We start from the raw sequence: 19,606 nt of genomic DNA, 5'->3' as shown, positions 1-19,606 counted from the left end.
GCAGCAGAGGTGAATTGCCCAGGGCTGACTCATGGCTTGCCTCAGGTGATCAATCAGAGGTTCAAGCCGTGATTCAGCAGTTCCCATACAACTATTGATAAGAGACTGGTTCTGGTCTCTCTGCACCCTTATTCCAGACTCTTATGGACATTGATATGATACCCCTAGGACCTCCATTTCTCCAGGCTGAAAAGACTCATCTCTGGATCTTTCTCCAAAGGAGAGTTGCTCCCATCCATTGTTCCACTTCTCATGGTAGCCCTTCCTTTTGTGTCTTTCCTGGATATCAATGTCTCTTTTAGTTGCAAGATCAGAACTGAAACTCCAAAATCTTCCATAAAACATTGCTGAAGCCCGGGGTTGAACCAGGGACCTTTAGATCTTCAGTCTAACGCTCTCCCAGCTGAGCTACTTCAGCTCCTGCTAAGCACACATTTTCTCACAAGCTGATGGAACTTATGTCTCTTTCAGTCCTTTATCATTCACACTCATTTTGTGTACGTTAGACTCTTTTCTGTTATTAGATAGAACAGCACATGGGGAAGAAAACTGTACTCCACTGAAATCAGTGATATCAAGTCTGCAGCAAGTAGATTTGGTAAAAGTCTGCAGACATTAAGCTGCTGATAATCTTTCAAACATCACCATCAACATAGACACGATTCCCAAAGACATCAGCTAAAGACTTAATATTAATAGGTTTTAATTTCCTATGGAAAAAAAAAAAAAGACAAAAACACACACACACACAAACAAAAACAAACAAAGAAAAAAAAACAACATGAGAACTGAGAAAGAAAAAAATTTAAATTTGGTGGAAATTTACCTGGAAGAGATTCATCTTAGCAGTTTGCAATAAGAAAGAAGTTTCCCACCAATTTAAAACAGACTTGGAGAATTTCAACTAAAATCTCTAAACAAGGACAAGAGTGAGAATTTTGCCAGTAAATACTCTGGTGCCTTCATTTCATCTACCTACGCTCTCACTATGGTATGAATTGCATGAAAATCTTAGCTATAACTCCCTCATTGCCTCCTCAGTTTAAATGTTTTGAAAGTTTTGAAAAATGCAGTTCATCAAACCAAAAGGCAATCAGCTCAGCAAGCAAAGTGAACACAGCAGAGAAATCTATACCAGTTGCCATGCAAGGAAGAAACACTGAGATTGATTCATTACAGTCTGCCTTTGTTTTGCTAACATGCTCAATCAGAAACCACATCCTGTTGAAAGTTAAAAGGAATTCCCGATAACTTAATAAAAATATGGCAGTAGTTCCTTTCTGTCAGCAGATTTAACACTGCAGTTTCACTTTTGCTTCAGTTCCCTGGGTAAAAAATCACCCCTTCAAATTCTTCTCGTGTTGGACGCAGAGGGTCTTAAGACATGAAATCACTTACGACTGGCCTGAAAGTGTGTAAGATTTCTTTCGTTCAGGAAAAACAAACAAACAAATAAACTAACAAAACTGGAGAAAAAAAGCAAACCAGTGAAATTAATTCTACTGCAGTCTATTTAGCATTAATGGGCATCAAAGGTGCAGCCCAAGGGTACTATGCATCGTGATATATCATGACCAAGATAATTTATATCTAGATTTCCTGCACTGCAGGAGATCAAGCTGCAGAGAGAAATTTTAAGTTACCAAAGGATATTTACTAAGAGTACTAGAAACAGCAAAAGTCCAGGTGCTTATTTACAAACCTAAGAATTCTTTAGGAGCTAGGCATTATACCTAAGTGCATAACCTCTGAGAAATAAGAGTCTGCCGACTTAATGAACTGTGAATAGGTTTTGCTGACGAGCATGAAGCTTTTCAGATTCAAATTCACTGTGAATAAAACACTATGGTCCTGATAAATGGGCATTCTAAATTAAAGATGCAGCTACTTTGTTGGATCATCAAGCCCATATCTTCCAGCTCAGAAATATATATATATATTTATAGTTCCAGAATGTTTTTTAAAGGATTAAAACTGTCTATTGTAATGTATGATCTGGTTCTTGAGAATCTCACTGACTCACTGAAGAACCTGTTCACAGTGCATCAGTTCAGGGTTTGTCTGTGACTCAGTGAGAGTAGCAGTGCAGTTCCTGTGAGTTACTTACAGTTGTAGCTCTATATACAAACAATCTTAATTTCACTCAACCCTCCTGAACTGTGCAAATAGTACAGTTCTCTTAGCTGCATTAATGAAACTTCAAATCTTTGAGTCATGTCTTAAGTCTGTATAAATAATGTAATACTGACAGTAGCTGATGATTTTATTTCCTACAGTTTCCTTAAAAGCAGTGTATTGGATTTTCTTGCTGATGTATAATAAATTATTTTTAAAATTATCGTCATGTAATTGGTGATCTTTGTATGATATTTCCTTCTGAGGTTTCATCCTAGAGACATTACCTATTAAACACACTCAATATTTAACACAATAGAATCAGATTATGTGTTTTCTTGCAAGCAAGATGAAGTTTATGAACTATCCTTGTAATGGTAGTGTGCAAGTGCTTTACTATTATACACAGTCTTCATTAAGAGGTCAGAAAAGATTTGTCCATGCCTGTTATGGTTAAAGAGTTGAAAGGAAATTCATTGCTAGATTATCTGAAAAGAGGGATATGTTGAAGTCAGTGACATTCATTTCTTTGGATTACAGGAGTTTTCTTAGATAGACTTTCTAGAACCTACGTCCTCCAAATTCTCTTTATGAACCTGTCTGGCAAACATTTGCTCCTTTCCCAAATTTCTTCAATTCACTTTGATATTAAAGGTAAGCTTTGTCTCAGAGCCAGAAAATAGAAGTGTTCTTTTAAATACCATAAAATGTCTGATTAGGCACAGGCCACTTATTAAGATTTTGGAACACTCTTCTTGTGTGTATCATATGAAAAAAAAAAAAAAAACAAACACAAACAAACAACAACAATGACAAAAAACAGATTGAAACTAAACAAACTGATCAAACAGCAACAAGAAAGAAAAAAAAAGATGAAAAAGCAAGATGTAATGTTAGTCATCATTTAAGTCTTGTTCATCTTCAAGCAGATTTAATGTGCTATGTTACAGTCTAGCCATTTACATTTGAATCTGCCATAAAAACAAAGGTTCACAATGGGCTAAATTATGCTTTCACAAATAAGAACATTACCAGTAGCAGAAGGGAGAACTAGTAACCAGCTGGTACATTTTTTGAATCTGAATTTGTACACTTATGTATTGAAAATAGACATGCAGACACATAGTATCACCTACTAGTTGTCCTTCTGACCTTTCTCAAGATGTAGTGGATGTTCTGTGATATGGATTCTGTCTTCTTGAGCCTTCGCTTTTCATGACCAATGCTCTTTACCTGCTCTATTGTTGCAGAAAAGATAGCCACTTCAGAACACCCAGTAGGGCTAATTGTATCCGACAGCAGTTTCCTTCTAGGAAAACATGGTAGCATGCTTTCAGTGATATAAAATAATAATAATAATAATAAAATATATTGTCTATTCATTCTTTAAAGGTACAACAGCTGTTTTTACTTTGCCATGAGAGTGATGAGGCACTAGAACATTGGAATAGGTTTCCAAGAGAAGCTGTGGATGCCTTCTCCCTGAAAGTGTTTGAAGGCAGGTTGCATGGGGCCTTGACCTACGGGGTGGCAATCCTGTTGGAACTGGATGCTAGTTCCAACTCAATTATGTCTCTTCCTTTACGAAGACAAGAACTTTTCCATGGGTCAGCAAGTCTTACAACCAGAGATGTTTTCTTCTTAATTTCATTAAAATCATTGGCAAAGTTTTTGTTGCAGGGGCTGAAGGCTGCAAAAATGGCCCAGACACTTCTAGATGTGTGCAGCGCAGGCTAATTGCAGGCCAGAGCTAAAGCCATGAGTGATCACAGAATCACGGAATGACCAGGGTTGCAGGGCCACCAGGCTGCCCAGGGCCTCATCCAATCTAGCCTTGAACACCTCAGGGACGAGGCATCCACAACCTCTCCAGGCATCCTGTTCCAGCACCTCACCACTCTCATAGTAAAGAACTTCCTCTTGACATCCAACCTAAATCTTCCCTCCCTCAACTTAAAACCATTTCCCCTTGTCCTGCAGTTATCAACCATTTCAAAGAGTTGGTTCCCCTCCTGTTTGTAGGCTCCCTTTAGGTACTGAAAGGCTGCAATGACATCACCCCGCAGCCTTCTTTTCTTCAGGCTGAACAAGCCCAGCTCCCTCAACCTGTCCTCATAGGGGAGGTGCTCCAGTCTCCTGATTATTTTTGTGGCTCTCTTCTGGACCCTCTCCAACAGTTCTCTGTCTTTCTTGTACTGGAAGCTCCAGACCTGGACACAGTACTCCAGATGGGGCCTCACAGGGACAGAGTAGAAGGGGACAATCCCCTCCCTGTCCCTGCTGGCCACCCCTCATCTGATGGAAGTAATGCTGGTGTCACCTCTGCATTAACCTATTTAAGAAAGCATAAGAAGTTCATCTCAGTAACTAAAGGAGAGAGAATTGAGAAAAATGTAAGAGAAATGGCCCTGTAAACACCAAGGTCAATGCAGAAGAAGGGCAGGAGTTGCTCCAGGCATGGAGTTTCCTGCTGAAGAGAGGCTCATGGTGGAACAGGCTGTTGAGCACTACGTGGAACAGATTTCCATGTGCAGTCTCAAAAGAACCCACAGTGCAGCAGTGGGTGTGATGAGCCCCCACAAGAACAGGCCCTCAAATAAAGCTACAGCTATGGAGAAGGGTCCATGGTGGAGGGCTGGGATGCTGCCCATAAAGGTCAGTTCATAAAGAACTGCATCCCATGGGAGGGACCCAACACTGGAGCACAGAAAAAGCCTGAAAATGAAGAGTGGCAGAAACAAAGTAAAGAGGTAGGGGAGTCAGAACTAAAGGAATGAAGTTGAGCCTGGGAAGAAAGGAGAGAGAGGTGTTTTTAATTTTGTTTTTATTTGTCCCCATCTTACTCTATTTTTATTGACAATAAATTCAATTAATCTTCCCTAAGTTAAATCTGTTTTGGTCATTGGTGAGAAATATCACTGTCCCTATCTTGACTCACAAGCTTGTCCTTTGTATTTTCTCCCCCTGTCCTGCTGAGGAGAAATAGAAGTTTTTCAGGCACCTGGAATCCAATCAAGCCTAACTCACTACAGAAGGCAAGAGATAAGCTAAATTTCTTCTTTTCAAATTTTATCCAGCTCAAATTTTACATTATCCAATCTCAAGCTATTATGCAGAAGGCCTGCAGAAATCTTTCATCTCCCAAGTGTCCTGAAATGTAATAAGAAAGGAGAGGAAATGTGCTTTAAAAATTTATACTGAGGGGTTATAGTGGATGACATTGCAATCAGAGGTTAAGGAAATGCTAAAGGCATGTTGTCCTTTTAATGGAAGTTCCAATTCAGATCTTTTTTTCTCCCTTGGTAGAAGCAGGTACACAGGGACTCTGAAATGGATGCATGCAGAACCTGCTAAATGTGTTTCTAATTGTCTGAGTTTAATAATTGATAATATAGACATAGCTTGCAAATTTTTCTTTCACATAAAAGATAATTGTGCCTGAGTACAGCATAGTCTGAAATTAAATGTGTTAAGTGCTCCAGGGACTAGTATGTACGTGCTATGAAAGATCATTTCTCTTGATCAGAGTAAGCCAAAATCTGTAACAACTTTTATTTATTTGGCTTGTAGTGGCATTCAAAGAGCTAAGGCAGGGCTGGTGATGCTTGATAACAGGTGCTTTCTATTCTCTTCCTTTACCGTAAGGAGTCAGTATGAGCTGTTGCTTGTTTTCACTCGTCTCTTTTTTCTTCTCCCCATTTGATAGCTCAGAACAAGACCTCTGGCCTTCCTGGCTTCTTCTTCGGTGATCTGCTCAAGAAGTTCTGCAGCTTTCACTTTCATCCCCTTTCTTACAGTCTCTTGCACCTTAGGGAAGTGAAGATGAGGCAAAAAAGAAAAAAACTGCTTCAGGTTGCCTCTAATTTCTCCTTTGGTACCGTTAGGGGGAAGAGGATGGATTGTTCAAGATTTAAGAATAGCAAAGAGCACACGGCACATGAAGGATGTCTTAGGAGGATGTAAGAATGTAAATTCCTAGAAGTTTAGGGAAAAAGGAAGCTATGAAAACACTGCAAGTGAGATGAGGTGAAAGGACCTCATTGGAAGGGGTTTTCCAAGAAGCAGGTCAGAGTGCATGAGAAGGAAAGAGAAATGTATCCTGAAATATGATGGATGAGCAAGATGAGAAAGTAGGCAAGAGAGACAGAAGAAGCAAGAAGAGAGGACAGTGATTAGGTAAGATTTTTGTTTATAATTTTGACTGTTTTATATGACCAAGGTAACAAGTATGTCAAATTCTTTAGATATATTTCTACAATAGTAAATGAAATTAATGGGCTAGAATGGTAATCTGCAAAAAGAGTAGAGGAATAAAAGGATTGTGAGGCAGAGCAAAACTAATTTTCAGGGCATGATCATGCAACAGAAATGCTAAACAGGTGTTTAACATTTCAGCAACAAGGGCCTGTTTTCACAGAAATTAATATTAGACTTGAACAGAAATCTATTAGAAAAGCTGTTAAAATCTAAAGGAATTTCAATTTCTAAGAGCTTTGAATTAGAGCTCAGTGAATTCTGTCTGTAGAGATGCAGTGATAAACAGGTAAGCCTACTCTGCTGCTCCTATATGGCAAAGGTTGATCATTTTGTCTAAAGGCCTGTTGGACATTAACTATTATGCAGCAAGTTCAACAAACAAAACATACCCTAATCTCAGGGAGTGACAGGTCACCAGATGGATTTAACTCTATTCACCACTCTCTGGGGCTGGCTTTCCAGACAATTCTTTACCCTGTAAAGAGGGTACTTGTCCAAACCATAAGCTGACAGCTTCTCCAGGAGAGTACTTTGGGAGCCAGTGTTATTGCAAAGATATTGTAAGACTGTGTTCTTGAACCATCATATAAACGGACAACAAAGGAAGCTGGGTTGGATTCCTGGTGTTGTTTTGTAAAGATGCTCTTATGTACTGTCCTAAACAACAAGCATAGCATCTGCTGACAAAACTTATGTGACATTCTTCAGTGTGCCCACATCAGATACTTGTTGTGTTTGAAATCATTAGCCTTCATCTCCTGTTTTAACGCACAGCAGTCTAGTGTGTGTGGTCAGATGTCTGGAATTTCTTTCAATATAAAGAGTCCGCACTACAGAAAATTGGGCGTGAAGTCTATGTACAAGTAAAACTCTGGATAAAAATGACTATTCAGTTACATTTCTGAACTAAAAGTGGCTTAATGTAGAGAGTGTTCTCATCTCTCACGCTCTCTTTCATACAAATCAAAGAAATTCTGTGAAGCAGAGCAAGCAGTATACTGAAAAATAGTAATAATGAATAATGCAAATAAGAATAATCTGTAATTTTATAACATAGGCGAAAGATAATCATGAAAATAAAAAAAAAATTAGAATGAAACAGAACGATTAATTTAAAAACAAAAAAAATTACTCAGGAAAAGCACTTTTCTAGTGATGAGCAAATCCAAGTGCAAATGTAGTAATGTAATAAAGGACACTGCTGACTGCATAGATTTTGATAGTGAAGCTAAATGACAGCTATGCATGCGACAGTCCTAAAAGCTGACTAAAGCTGACTACCAAATTACAGCAGAAATAGATGATTTTTGAAATGATTCATTGATGACAAAGTAAAGCAGTTATTGAAGCAAATCTAGAAAAATGCAATGCTAGAAACATATTTGCCTTATATTAGGGATATGCTTAAAGTTTGTGAAAGCTTAGTAATTGGTTAATAAATTTCTGTCTAAGAGGTCTGTATGTTTGTGATAAACCTTATTTACACTCATTTATATGTTTTTTAATTAATGGATCAGGATCAGTACATACATTGCTAACATATTAAAGGAATGACTGTTATTAATCTTTTTTTTTATATTAGCTGCTTATGTCTGCTTCATAGAGTAAGGAACATTGGTGTGAAGTGGAAGGAAAAATACATTTAGATATGTTCTCAGTGATAAATGAAAACAGAATTAACAAGGCACTTGAGAACGTGAAAAGAAAAATACCAAAACACTTTGCAGTTGCCTAAACATTGACACTGATGAACACTAATGTTAATTGTGGCTAGTCTGCTCACAGCTGCCATTTTTCCTGTGTAAGTAAGCATGAGCACATTTTAGTTTGGAGAATGGGAGAAGGTGAATGCTTTTAAGCTCTCTCTTTTCCCATGGATGTAATGGCCTCAACAGAGCATTATGATCTTTAGAACAAAAAGACCTTTATATCACTGTGTGTCCAAGAAATTATTCTGCTTCTTTTCTGATATATTAACATTTTTTTCCCATTCTTGAATTAGTCTTAAAGGCTGACAGTCTTTCAAATTTCAGTACAAATAATTGTTGCATTGATTCAATGTCATAAAGTCTTTAAATTATTATCCTGTATTTTCAATTCCATTGAAATCAATTCCCAGTGCATGAGGTCCTGTTTATGTTAGTAAGTGCATAGGGTGAACTCATGGGTGAAGTATTGAACATAGGTAATAAGGTTGTAGACAGTAATAGAATAGAATAGAAACTCTTCCTACAGGAATGGTCAAGCAGAACAAACTTTTTAATGCAGTTAAGACATCAGAACAAACTTTTTAATGCAGTTAAGACATTCAAAATAGTTTTTTATGTACCTGAGGTGAATAAGCAGCACTAGGGTTTTACATGCTAGAGTGATCATGTAGAAGCCTGGCCATCCAGATCCTCTCCTATGGGGACATGCAGAGAAGGCTCTGGGGAGACATTATAGCAGCTTTCCAGTACCTGAAGGGGCCTACAGGAAAGCTGAGAAGGGACTTTTTATAAGAGCAGGTAGTGGCAGAATGAGGGGAAAATGGCTTTAAACTGAAGATTTAGTCTAGATTTAGGAAGAAATTCCTTGCTGTGAGGGTTGTGAGACACTGGAACAGGATTCCCAGTGAGGTTGTGAATGACCCCTTCCCTGGAAGCATTTGAGGACAGGCTAGATGGGGTTGTGAGCATCCTGTTCTAGAGGGAGGTGTCCCTGCCTATGGCAGGGGGTTGGAACTAGATGACCTTAAAGGTTCCTATCACCTAAACTATTCTATAATTCTATTCTTTTTATGCAAAATTATCCTCTTCCAGAATCCCAATGTTGTTATTTTTTTTCTTTTAAAAGCCTGTGTCTGTGTACCACAGCTCTGTTCATTCATGTGTAAAACAAAACAAAAACAAACAAACAAAAACCCACAAAAAAAACCACAAAAAACAAAAAACAAACAAAAAACCCTATACTGGAATAGGTGTTGATATAAGTTATTTTACACAGGAAGTGAAAAATTGTTCTCATGAGAGTGTAATGAAAGAGCCTGGTTTATTTAATACAGTAAATCAAAGACTTCAAGGAGTATAATTTTGATCTATAAATATGGTAGAGGAGTAAATGCTGCTAACAAACGAGAACTGGTAAAGGACAAAATCTTTACATAGCTTCTATGAAGTGGCTATTTATAGACAGATACTGAAAGATGGATATCACTTCCCACTAAAGAGCTGAGATTTAAAAATAGAGTGAGAGTAATATGAGTAAAAAAGTTATAGCATTTTATGCTGAAGCTATTAGCTTTATGAAACAGATCACAAGGTGCATGTCTAGAATTGCAAAACTGGCCCAGGGAGTTCTTTCCTTTCCAAATAGTTCATGATTCCCTTTCAAACTATTAGAGAATGCAATGTTTTTAATAGTTGTATAATCTATTTTACCTGCCAGATTGAGAAACCTAGTGATGTCTACACCACAACTGTATCTTGTGATTTTCAGTTTAGACAGTAGGTTTTTGGGGCTTTGTAATTTGAATAAACATGTTCTGTGGCACCTTCTTGTGCCAGCCATGTTTATGCATGTGGCTCCTGAGTTCACATATTGTGCAAAATAAATTGTTCTCAGAGTTATTTAAAAGTGGAAGAGTTTTTTGTTTTTTTTTTTTTTTTTTTTGGTTGAATCCAGCCTGGGAATCAAAGCCTGCATAGCCTTGACTGACAGCATTACATACTCTGAAGTGTTAATAAGCAAAGATATCACTGATCTCTAGTAGAGGATGCTATCCTCAAAATGTGTATTATGATTAATAATGTTTTCAATTAATTTTTAACCCACATGAGATTACTTATAAAATTCTCCATGTACCTGATAACCTGTCTTCTGGACAGAGCCACCAAAGTGCAATTAAGCTACCTTGCTGTCTGGAACACTGAAAATCGATTTTTGTGACAAAAGAAAACAATCTGAATGGACAGACAAATATAGGGGTCTACAGGTTCTCTCTGGATGTTTTAATAACACCCATTTTTTGTTAGATGCAATTCTAATGCCACCTTATACCTGCAAGGTTTGTAAGAGGCTGCATAGCTTACTGTCCTCTGTCTTTTTTACAAGACTCTTTAAAGTAACAAAATTTAATTTCTGCATCTCAGCACTAAAGCAAGATCCTCAGGCATGAGGGAGAAATATTTACAAATGAAAATGAAATAAACAACAGCTGAAAATAATCATAAGTCATGTTCAATCAGCTCTCTTCCTTTTTGGATATCGTATTTAATAATCATATTTTTCTGAATTCACTCAGATTTCAACAGGCACTCGTGAACAGTATAGGAATCATTAAAAGTGATAGCTAGCTTTTTGCACATTTCTCTGAACTCTTTTCAGTCTAAGTTCATTCCAAATAATCAGTGCAGTTTAGTTTGTTCAATGCAAATCACTGGATTTTAATTGAATCCAATTAGGCACAAGTCACTAAACGTCAATTCAAACTGATTATATTCTATACAAATCAATATAATTCAATTAAAATCAATGAAAGCCCTATTTACCCTAATGACTGACCTGTTTCCCTTTCAATTTTTATTAAAGGACTCCGCACTTTGTTCAATGCTGTGTCTCTTGACAAGTCTCCATTTATGAGAGAATAATCATTAGAGAATGTATGGAGAAAAATATATGTAACTGGGTTATCTTTTTCCCATTTCTTACTCTTCTACAGTGAATTTTCTGCAGTGAAATCTCTTATTTATGCAGGTGATTGAATATGTGTGCAATTTTAGCAATAGCTGAAAACTGAGATTTGCATTTACAGGAATTAAAAAACTATGTATTTATTCTCTTCCACACTGTTAATTTTTACCCTAGAAATCCCATTTTTTCAAATCTGATTGAGGTTAGAAAAATTGACCTGAAGTCTATTGTTAGCTATATTTAGCTTAATTGACAGCAGCTTCTTGTTGGTTTTAATCCATACAGTGAGAAACGTTACAGAAAAGATCTTAAAACATGCTTTTATAATATGTTCTACAAAGAAAGTAGCACATACAAATAGGGAAGAAAAAATGTTACAATAATTGCTGAGGCACAGAATTATTGGTGTTGGAAGGCACATCTTGATATCCTCATTTTGCTTGAGACTACATCAGATTGGGTTTTGAAAATCTGCTGGGCTCTAGACAAAGTGTTAGAGGCTTGGGCTGGTTATGCCTCAGGAGAAGTTTATGAGAGCTGCTCTGAAAGTAATACATCCTATTTTATTAAGTTGTCCCATGACATCAGAGGCATATGTTGATAATATGGCAGTAGAGGTTGAACTTTCCCACCAATATTCCATTATGTTTTGTTGCTGTGAAAAAGATGGCAGCAGAAGGGCAGTATGGCAAAATGGTGCCTGACATGGAAGTGCAGATGAAGCACATGTCACTGAACTCCCCCATGCAGAAAAAAAATCACTGACACCCACTGGCATTCATGGATACTTGCTGAATGTTTATGGAGACCAAAAACTGGATGTGAGCACTGTGAAGTGGTGGATGGTGTGTTTCATCAGTGGCAACAGTGATATGAAAGACAAGCCATGCTCTGGCTGGCCATACACAGCTGTTACACCATGAAAAAAAGAGTGCCTTGATCAGTTCGTTTGCATGGACATTAGGACATTAGGCTGGACACTAGGAAGTATTACTTTTCAGAAAGGGTGGTCAGGCACTGGAATGGACTGCCCAGGGAGGTGGTGGAGTCACCAAGCCTGGGGGTGTTCAAGGAAAGGCTGGATGTTGTGTTGAGGGACATGGTTTAGTGGGAGCTATTGGAAATAGGTGAACTGTTGGACTGAGTGATCTTTTAGGTCTTTTCCAACCTTGGTGATTCTATGATTCTATGCATGAACTGAATAATGGTAGTGACTGTTGAAAAATATTTTTGTAGTTCAGGATTTTCTCTGTTGAATAGTGCTATTATGCTCTTTCTATCTGTTGTAATTCCCACAGAGATAAATAGGAGGCATTACTATCAGAGCAACCTACATAGTTACTGAATCCCTCAGGCAAGTATAAAAGTCTCTTTCTATCCTCATGACTATTTCCTATCTCTGCTCATTGACTGAAATGTAAAGACTGCCTCTGAATTCATCAAATATTCAATGACCCTTTTAAGAAAGGTGGGCTTCATGGGAGTAGATCATGTGACCCTGAAACCACTAAAGGGAGTGAGACCCGCACATCTCTCACAAGAAATGAAATGACTCAATAATGAGAAACAAAGTAAAGAAACTAATAGTCTTGCAATGAAAATTTAAAAAACTGGGCATCTAGCAAGTCCCATGTTGAAAATAATTTCCTTCTAGCAAAGCAATATCAATATTTTTTTGAAATGAGGGAAATAAAATGCTCCCCTTTGCAACAAAAAGCATGATGAAACCATTGGGAAGTTTAAAAGATGCAATGCAACATTGTCTTCCCAGTCATTTTCTAAGTTCACAAATGTTTACGGTTTCTATCATCCCAGTAGCAGCTTTTCAAAAGCTGCCGAACAGTTACTTCCAATGAAAGATCTTTCATAAAGAGAACTACATTTCTAGTCTATCATTAAAATATCTGTAGGTACAGAAATTCTATGACAAACAGTAATTTAGAAAAGATTTCTTTAACACTTACACAATAGCAAGGAAATAGTTCAGCTCTCATAAAATCACTTATATGCTTTTGATAGCTATTCAGAAACATAGCTGTTTTACAATCCAGAAGTGATTTATCCTGCTAATTATTAAGAAATTATACCCTGTTTCTACCAAGATATCAAATTTAATACCTTCAACATCTAAAAATATAACATGTTGGTCCCATGTATTAGAGTATATTTGCTCAGGACAATTTTTAATGTGAAGACTATTGCCCTAAAGCCTCATTAAGAACAATAAAACTCTTATTCTCCAATCCATATCCGTCTGTAAATGGCGAATTTCAAATACAATAGTTTATTTTCTGTTATATAAATCACTATTTTTTTTTTTACCAGATAGTCCTTGCTCATGCTGAGTGCTAACTATTTACATGTCTTTGCTGACGTCAATAGCTGTATTTGAGATAACATCTGACTTCCTACAGGTATTGTGCTATGACCTAAGTATGTGCATTTAAAAATAGCATCAAAATTATTACAATTCCAAAGCCTTTTTGGAAAAATAAAATAGAATTAGAATTTCTCATTTATTTATTGCTTCCCTTCCCTTCCCCCCCCCCATTCCATGGAGACATTTATGAGAACATGCAAAAAACATTGCAATAGATGTTGTTAATATTAAATTTCATCAATATTCCACCCTCTCAATTGTAGTTATAGCTTATAAGAGCCTACTATCAATTTGCAGTGCTGCTTTTAAAGAGGATGGCCAGACACTAAACTGATGTTTGTTTCTAAATACGGCTTGAACTGATTGACAGGCTAGAGTTGAAGTCAGGGATAGAAAAAAAAACAAATTATACATGACTATATAATTCCAAGAATACATTTATATTTGCAAATAAGAGCTGAAGGAAGAGTATAACAAAGTAAGATTAGTGCTTTATTGAAATACCATGAAAATTCATGAAATATATAATATATGAATTATATAATATTATATATTATATAATTATATAATTATGAAATATATAATAATGAGTTGTATACTATATACAGAAGATTCTAAAAGAATATATCAGCCTGTTCACTGTTGATACAGCATTCTTTATTAGTGCCAAAATACATGATAACACACAGAATCATAGAAGCACAAAAGGTACACAATCACATATTTACAGAAAGATTGGACCAAAGACTCATAGTATGTTGTATGTTGGGTCTAAAGTACACCATAGTAAGTCTAAATCATTTCATTGGAAGGTTTGTAGCTGAAACGTGTGTAGAATTTGGCACTTATTCTTACCAAGTGTTTTCCCTCTGTTGGCTATTTCATGAAGAAAAAGTAAGGCTCAGAGCACAAGGTCCTTAAGTGAGGAATGAAAGCAGCTTACTGAAAACCATGGAATACTGCAGTACTTAAAATATATAGAGAAATTAGAAAGAAGGCTTGGGCTTTGAACTAAAGTAGAAAATCAAATTTCACCAATGATTAAACCCAGGGACTATGGAAAATTTGGTTGAGATGTGCAGAAATATTTTTCTAAGCCTCAGACATGAGATTCATGTCCTGGTCTGCTATAGATCTCATGCAAACAACCCCGTTTTCCATCTCATCCTATTTCTGTGCTCAGGGGTACAAGGGATGAAGAGAAAATATAAAACCTGAATTTCTTTAGTTAGCTAATTTGGCTTTTTCCCCAACATTTTTTGAATTTTCAGTGGAACAAATGGGATGTTTTACACCGTTCAGCCCTGAGAAGATTTCCAGGCATTTGTCTGAATTCTCATTTTGGCAAACATTGCTATGAATGTGGCTTGGGGATATAAACAATGTCTGGTAATACCAGCTGTATTTTCCTAGGGTCACCTCCAATGGTAGCAATTGAGCCAGCTCCATTTAATAGCTGCTAATTCTCTTCCCCTTCAGTGTCACATTGAAACAAAAGTTCTCATTTTTATTTTCTTTATGCTTTATTTCAAAGCTAAATGGGCTGTACATATTAATGGTCTTAATCCTTCATGGAACCAGCACAAATTGACATCTTATACATCTCAGGGTAAGACAAAGATTAATTAAAAACCTCATGCTGCCTTATTATCCTCCCTCTTCATTTCATTTTTTTAATTCAAGTGAGTTTCAGACTGGTTTTAAAATGATTCCTTTTCCAAATATGAATAAATTCCAGCATCAAACTCTCAAGCAAAAATCTCAAAAGATATCCATACATCAGTGATGTGCAAGCCCATGTGATGAGAAGAAATTTCCTGAAATGGCCATTTCTCTAGCAAATCCCAAACCGCTTTTGCAGAGTTTAGATGGATAAAGATGAATGGCCAAATTTCTAATTGTTTATCCAATTAAAGATCATGAATGATAGACTTGACAGAAAGAAGGCAGTGAAGTAGTGGAGAAAGCTGAATGGGAAGTTGCTCTTTAAACTCACAGAATTCAGTACACTATATTAACATCTTACACAGAAGGATGCAGTGTTTTTTGTTTTATTTTTTCTGTGTATGTGTGCTTTTGTGTAACTCTTTCATCATTACTGACTAAACTGTAATAAATCAAATACAAGGAGATAATTTGGCATGAGAGTTTGCATAATAAAACCACTCCTCCTTCTGGTGAATAGAAAAGGTAGGAAAGGATGAGAAATTCAGCTTGTACTGTTATGGACTTGATGTCTATCCATATTTGACATAATTCTGACAATGCTTGCATTGATTGTAACAGACAGAGAGAACAGGAGAAAAATATCTTTCTTCCTATCAAGAAGGAAGTGGTGCAGGAGTATATTCACCACTTTAATCTGACACAGAACTGGATGTCAGACCCCTCTGCACTCATATCTAGCTGCAGGAAGTAATTACGTGTTATTCATCTACATGCAAAATTCAGTACACAAATATAAAAACACAGAAGTAGCTACTGTATTTTCATTTTTAGTCTTTTTTTTTTTTTTCTCAAAAAGTTTTATTTATTCATGGAATTGTTCCTTCTCATAATTCTTATTGTTCTACCACATTAGTCTTTTGCTTGTCTGAATTGTCATCTAGCAGCATTAATGCTTTATGCTGTTATTAAAAGCTAAAAAACTGTTACAATGAGTTTAGAACAGAGAATAGAAGATGTAATTCTGATCGTGCTCACATTCTGTCTGTTGTAAAATTATGTGCTGATCTGGATTGAATAATGCAATTATACAAGATTTGCTGCCATGTAATTATACTCTCTTGACAAAAGTCAATTTATACATCAATTTGTAGTGTTTGAATAACAGTTTCAAAATAAATTATTCTATTAAAAAGCCTCTATAATCAAAATGTCAGGAGCAGAAAAAAATTAAATAAATTTTTTTTGTAGTCTTTTAAATATATTTCCTTTTCCTTTCTGTTGCGTATAATATTTGCTTATTATGTTGATTTACCAATAGCTAGAGAACGTTATTTGCTTCAGCTCTCAGGGTCAACAAAACTCTACATATAATTTCTCCTGTTCTGATTCTATTCTACTTGTTACACCACATAATTACTACACCAACAGGGTCTTCTTTTGAAATACATGGAGCAGATTGTTGTTCCCAATGCAGAACTGTCCTCCACTGTTTTCATATTTTTTCATTTCTCTCTAAAAGAAGCATTAAGTAAAGGCATTTAAATAAATAAGCAAATACATTACATTGTATTAATGCTGTCTGTTTTTAATACGCAAAATACATTCCAATAATCTCTTTTCCATCCAAAATGGAAATCTGAAATATTTCAGGTAGTCTTAGAGCTTTCGTGCTGGAGCTTGAGAAACTGATTTGAAACCCTTGAATCCTTGTCCTGAGAATTCCACCCCTGTGCACAGCAGGATGTAACCATGGTGTAAATACCCATGGTGATTACAGTTTGTTGGTTTTATTTTTCTTTTTTCTTTTATTTATTTATTTATTTATTTATTTAGTGTATGAACACATTACATTTACCTGGGAAGTAGATAATGCTGGGAATCCTACTGTCTTGACACACTGTGGAATATGTGTGCTTCAGTGAAAAGAGATGGAATTGTATGAATGAAAAGACTGTAAACTTCAAACAAGAACTGGAGGAGAGGAGAGACCATTATCTCTCTGTACAGAAATTCCAATTCCTTAATTTTACAATCTTTAATTTTGGGGAAGATAAACTGTCTTTCTATTCAATGCCTTTCCAGATAGTTTATTTCCTTTATAATATTTACTTGTCTGTATTAAATTAGAACAGAATGTGAAAAATAGAGGAGCAATGTCACTTGGTTGATGCTGCTTTGAATAAAAATAGGTTGGCAAAGAGAAACATTGGTAAAATTAAAAGCACTGCTATTAATCAGCTGACCTGCCAGTTATTAACTCCAAGTCACTTGTGAACTGGATAATCTAAGCAATTATTAAAGCATGAATGTGAATTTAGCTAATGCCCTCGTCCTCCACATCATTATCTTAGGCATAATCACCCTTTGGTCCTTGAAAGTCTGTTTCATTTGAGCGCTGAAAAACTTAGCATGCTGTTATCCTTAATGACGGCAAGACGGCATACCTAGCTAACATGGATCTCATATTTTCCAGTATTCCTCTTGCATATTTGGAGATCTGTTACATCACACTGAAGAGATGTAACTAACTCATTTTATAGTCACAATTTGTACTGTATGTAAGTGCATTATATACACTAAGAGAGAAGATGCCTCTGCAAAGATAGATTTATTACACCAGGCATTTTAGATAATTTGCCCTCTGCCAGTGCCTGCCTTTCTTGTCTGACTGTAGAAGAAGTCTCCATGAATAACTCATTCTCACCTGTGTTGGCTGTTGAATCCCACTCTGACTTGCAGAATAGATTGAAGGAAGTAATCTGTTAAACAACTTGAACAAGGCACCCTTTGCTGTCCGCTTTTCTATATCCCTTGGACATTAGTTTCTGAGTTTTTCATGACAGTGACACTTCAATTGCATGTCAGTTACTTTTATCTATATGAGAAAAATACTTAGTTTAGATTTCAGACTGTCTAACTATCCAGTAGCATCCTTTTTTTTTTTTTTTTTAATTTGCCTTAAAAGTTACAATATTTAATTTCAGACTCAATCAAGTTTTCTCATAACCTACAGGATAAGATTAAAAAGGAGCTGCTACAAACTGTATATACACAAATAGCACCTTCTAATTAACTTTTTAAATTATGTATGTATGCATACATAAATATAATGGGTACTTCTGTGCGTATTATTATTTTCAGTACCCCACCCATGCAGTGTTTCTGATCTTAGACCAAGTGCAGAACAACTTATGTATCCCCAGGCTGCTCTAAAAATAAATTACAGTATAACATCAATTGTATGAGGCAAAATATGACATCCATCATACTGGCTTCACAATCCTTTATATTCAAATGTAAATATAGTATCTCAAATTGACTGCTAAATTTTTACTCAGAAATAAGATATAATCAAAGGGGATACCGCTTTCTTATGTCTGATGTCATTTGACTTGATCTCCAGCTCTTACTATGATAGTACATAGGTCTTCTCTACATCAGACCTCGTATGTATGTATTTTGTATTTAGTTATTCCTATCTATCAGGTCAGCTTCCCTAGGATATTTCAGGTGGCTTTTGATGCCTATATTGATGACTACTGAGCTGAACCTCTGATGAGAGATGTTTTGCCACTTACTGAAAACTACTAAGTTTCTGGTTTACTTCTAGAAGTCTCCTTGTTTGTTTTCAGTATTGATGTCCATCTAATTGAACAGAAATGACTATACTATTACAGACTACATAAGTAAGAGCTAATGAAGAACAATTTTAGAGTCTGAGGAGTTTTGTAGTTGCTCAAGTATAAAATCATAGAAACACAGAATGGCCTGGGTTGAAAAGAACCACAGTGATCATCCAGTTGAAACCCCCTGCTATGTGCAGAATCGCCAACCAGCAGACCAGGCTGCCCAGAGCCACATCCAGCCTGGCCTTGAATGCATCCAGGGATGGAGCATCCACAGCCTCCTTGGGCAACCTGTTCCAGTGTGTCACCACCCTCTGTGTGAAAAAGGTTCTTGTGCTTTTTGAACATGTTGCAAAGATGCATGTTGAGCATGTATGGCATGTTGCAAAGAAGTGCTGTGTCAAAGTAGCTGATGTTTCTTCATAATTATCCTAATATGTCTTGAATAGTTCTTTATGTCTGCTATATCTGTATCCACAACCTCCTTGGGCAACCCATTCCAGTGTGTCACAATCCTCTGAGTGAAAAACTTCCTCCTAATATCTAACCTAAACCTCCCCTGTCTCAGTTTAAAACCATTCTCCCTTGGCCTATCACTATCCACCCTTGTAAACAGCCATTCCCCCTTCTTGTTTATATGTTCCCTTCAAGTACTGGAAGGCCACAATGAGGTCTCCCTGGAGCCTTCTCTTCTCCAAGCTAAACAATCCCAGTTCCCTCAACCTTTCCTCATAGGAGAAGTGCTCCAGCCCTCTGATCATCTTGTAATATCATTGTTTTATTATTTGTATGGCATTATCTAATTTCACCAAAACTAGACTCCAAGGGAAATTGTAGTCAATACTGTCAATGAGGTACCTTTGTTGAAAAGAAAAGTCAAATATTAAAA

General features: G+C 36.4%; 1 non-coding gene across 1 annotated transcript; it reads right to left on the bottom strand.

The window, feature by feature from the left end:
- Window positions 1-345: 345 nt before the first annotated feature.
- Window positions 346-418, bottom strand: TRNAF-GAA (transfer RNA phenylalanine (anticodon GAA)). Its single transcript has one exon. It is a non-coding gene; the product is annotated as a tRNA-Phe (tRNA).
- Window positions 419-19,606: the final 19,188 nt, after the last annotated feature.

The sequence above is a fragment of the Tympanuchus pallidicinctus genome, unplaced genomic scaffold (genome assembly GCF_026119805.1).
Source record: "Tympanuchus pallidicinctus isolate F22 unplaced genomic scaffold, pur_lepc_1.0 scaffold5, whole genome shotgun sequence".
NCBI classification, from domain to species: Eukaryota; Metazoa; Chordata; class Aves; order Galliformes; family Phasianidae; genus Tympanuchus; species Tympanuchus pallidicinctus.
This window is presented reverse-complemented; position numbering and strand designations above follow the sequence as displayed.